This window comes from Octopus bimaculoides, chromosome 17 (genome assembly GCF_001194135.2).
Source record: "Octopus bimaculoides isolate UCB-OBI-ISO-001 chromosome 17, ASM119413v2, whole genome shotgun sequence".
Lineage (NCBI taxonomy): Eukaryota > Metazoa > Mollusca > Cephalopoda > Octopoda > Octopodidae > Octopus > Octopus bimaculoides.
In genome coordinates this window covers 42,503,409-42,507,208 of record NC_068997.1, presented here as the reverse complement: position 1 = coordinate 42,507,208, position 3,800 = coordinate 42,503,409, and the positions used below count along the sequence as shown (strand labels likewise).

The 3,800-nt window shown below is 35.1% G+C and overlaps 1 protein-coding gene across 5 annotated transcripts in view; it reads right to left on the bottom strand.

Annotated features, from left to right (window-relative positions):
* The window catches only part of LOC106878488 (serine-rich adhesin for platelets), a 45,744-nt gene that overhangs the window by 32,487 nt on the left and 9,457 nt on the right, over positions 1 to 3,800 (bottom strand). Inside the window, exon 1 of one of the 5 annotated variants that reach the window (XM_052973891.1) lies at positions 2,925 to 3,253. The exons of 3 other annotated variants lie outside the window; for them this stretch is intronic. The gene's annotated coding sequence lies outside the window, so the exon portion shown is untranslated. Of the gene's footprint in view, positions 1 to 2,924; positions 3,254 to 3,800 lie in introns of those variants that run through there. One more of the 5 variants, XM_052973889.1, reaches the window with a different exon arrangement.

The window sequence follows — 3,800 nt, the reverse complement described above, 5'->3', positions numbered from 1 at the left end:
CTTGTCTCCCCTTCACAAACTTAAGGACACAGTAATTGTGTCAAGGCCGACAGGAAGCGGTCCAGCTTCCTAGGGCTAAACAGCAGTAGGGTATTCCCTTATTGGGATTGTCACATTAAGTTGACAATATATATATATATATATATATATATATACATACATATATATATATACATACACGACGGGTTTTCTTTCAGTTTCCGTCTACCAAATCCACTCACAAGGCTTTGGTCGGCCTGAGGCTATAGTAGAAGACACTTGCTCAAGATGCCACGCAGTGGGACTGAACCTGGAACCATGTGGTTGGTAAGCAAGCTACTTACCACACAGCCACTCCGCAATATTTTCTTCCAGCTGTCTGCGCTTTAAGTTCAAATTTCCTTGGAAGTCAACTTCGCCCTTTTATCGCTTCACTGTCAGTAAATAAAGTCAAGTACTGAAGTTATTTCTTTTTTCCCCACTAAACAGGCTATGTTGAATGAGAAAGGAGTGCCTATTGTGCAGCTCCAGCAACTCTTTCGCTCTCATTCTGTGGGCTCTAATATAAGAAAGAAAAACCCTTCAACTCCAGTCAACTATTGACACTAACCGTAGTGTTCATTACAAATAAAGCTTTTCACCAGTTCCAGTTTAAAATTGCTCTGGCGCTTGGCTCATATTATATCAAACTTAATTTAAAACTGACTGGAGGTTGTTGTTTTAATACAGATAAAAGGCCACTATATATTTTGAAGGAGACAGAGTGAATCGTATTTGGAACCCAACTGGGGCACATTTTATAACTCGTAGGAATAAGACAGAAAGGTTAACCAGTGTCTCGTAATTGTCCTTAAAAAAAAACAATGAGGCTTGACAGAAAATGCACATAAACCAACTTGAAATAATCTGTATTATATATAAACTGATAGCAATATTTATGTTACATCAATGTAGGGAATATAGTATGTAGAATAACAACCATGATGAAATGATTACTTTGAGTAATAATATAGTCAAGCATCACTACAAGTGTATAGTGTATGACGACAATTAGGTTTATTTTAAGGAACAGTTAATTATCTATCACACCTGTGACATTCGAACAATTTCACACTAGGAACAAATTGCCAACGATATCGTTTCAACCAGAACCAACACCACCAGTTTGCATAACCTAAAAACTGCTTCCGAACCAACATAAGTGCTCAGTGTGTACCTCAAAACCAAGACTACATAAGATCTTCTACTCAAACTCCAGCTTCTGTATCTTTAATTAAACTAATCAATCATATATTTCTTATATTGATTGAACGCACATAACATATACGGTCAATCAGAGTCACCAGGTTACTTTTTAACATCCTAACCGGTTACGTTGTGGATTTAAAAACCAAAGCATTATTACTTCCTTAAAGGAGTTTTTATCAAAAGGCTATAAAGAACAGTAATAATTTTATAAAAGTATTACAAAAAAATCAGGAACATTTTTATTTACTAGTTCAAAAATTTGAAATACATTTTAAAGTTAAAAGACTGAACACCTTAAAACAAATTAAATGACAACCTTAAAAAGTAATAAACACAAATATACGTAACCCTTTTTTTATCAAAATTAAAGTATTATTGGAATATAAAACTGAAGTAAATGTAGGAAAGAGGGGAAATAAAAATTATATTGTAAAAGACTGAAAAGTTTATCTCTACATAATTTAAAGAACCTTGGGGTCATATCAAAAATCCAAATAAAAAATTTACTAAACACTTTGCTCTTAGAAACAGAACTAATTCTACAAAATCCTCCTTTCTGAAAACCATGTTTGATTATTCTTCAATAGTTCTGAGAAACTAGTGAAGTTAATATCTGAAAAATTAAACATTTTAATACGTTTTGTACAATTTAAATACCAACTCCGACGATTCCGGGAATCTAATGCCTATGTCCGACTTCACAGAACTGGTCGATAAACAGTAATTAAAACAATAATATAAGGGCTTCTTCTCTAAACTGCTCCAATCTACTTTAAGATGAAAGATGTTTGTTTGTGTTTTTCACATTATCAGCTCATTAGTGATTTAGTCCCCTAATGATTAAATGCATTTTAATCGTGACCATCTTATTTTTCATTCAGACTACATTACCCACTATGATGTTCCTTTTTAAGAAGAAAAAAAGAGAGGGTTTGATTCGAGAGAATTTGGCTGTCATTTCTAGCAAGTTGAACAACCTTAAAGCGTAAAGGCTCCCACTTCCGAAATCGAAATTTGAACGTCGACAGGTTACTCTGTTTCATTCTCCGGTGCCAACAATAATCGTGATATTCTGAATTAAATTTCAAGTAGATGAAAGAGAATACAGTTATGTGACATACATGACTTGCTAAATAGTATTAGCGACTTATCGCGAAATAAAACTGTCTTTAAACGAAAACTTTGTGAAACTTGCTAGACATGGCAGTCAAATCATCTTCAAATCACAAAGAAGAGAAGGCCAAGTTGAATAACGTAGTACAGTATCCACTACGTCTGAAAATAAAGGGACATGATTAATAAAGCTGGGAGTGCTTTTGTTATAAGTCTAATCTACGAGCTGATTTCGGGTTAAACAATAACAAACGATTGTCGACCTGTTAGAAATAGCAGACATATATCCATCAAATCATATCCAAGCATGTTATAAGAAAAAAAATGGATGCATTGAATAATGTAGTCCTAGATATACTATTCCGTAAATAAAAAACGGACGGTCATTGATGATGGATGGCCTTTGATCACACGTCTTTGACCGGGAAAGGGGTGCTAGACAACAATAGCGGGTTGCATCAGCGGCTCCTTAACACCGTTGTGCCCGCCATTCATAATAAATGTGCTTTAAGCACACAATAAAAAGAAATTAGAACTATTTCAGAGGGGAAGGAACAAAAAGTGGGAAATTATAACGTACATACTTACGTTACATGCCTTTTGCTTTTAGATATTAACGACAAAAGTGGAAGTAATTCCAGCTGAATCGGAAGAGTGAGTCGGGAAAGCAAGCTAGCTGAGAACTTAACCGCCGTACTCTGGCGCCTGTCAACGGTTTCTTCTTATCTGAACAGGAAGAAAACTTGGGAATTTAGGCTGACAGGGATGAGTTAAGGTGCGCTAACGGTTACGTCGTGACGTTCATGGATTTTTCTGAGCGCGTCGGCAACGAAAATAAACGAGTCCAAAAACTGTATAAGCGAGAATCGAAACCCGGGTCACAAGCACGACTTCGCCGGAAGTCTGTCCCCCGTCACTTACATATTTTACGGCACTCAGTAACAATGTCAATAATGCATTTGACTGTTCCAAATTCATGGACGATAGGGACTGGGTGGATTTGAATACCATGTATTTTCCAAGGATATTTTATTAGTAGTGAAAATACTATGGGCTATATCTTCTCGAAGGGGTCAACTAGCCGGAAGCTTAAATTTCTACAGTACGGCGCAAACTAATATAATGAGTGTAGTAACAATTAATAGAGATGTTACATTGTAGCAGCACTAACAATACTAATTAAAATAATTAAGGTTAGCTACAAAAAACAATTAAAAAAAAGCCTTAAACAATTTCGGCTACATATCTATATATATAGGTAATACTTCATATATCCAAATAAGAAGCACATTCTAAAATATTAGAGCAGTAGTATATTCAGAAGGCTGTTTGTTATGGCCAATCAACATTCTATAAATATATGTGTACGAGTGCGCGCATACATAGACACACACATACATTATATACATACATACACACACACACACACACACACACATTATATATATATATATATATAT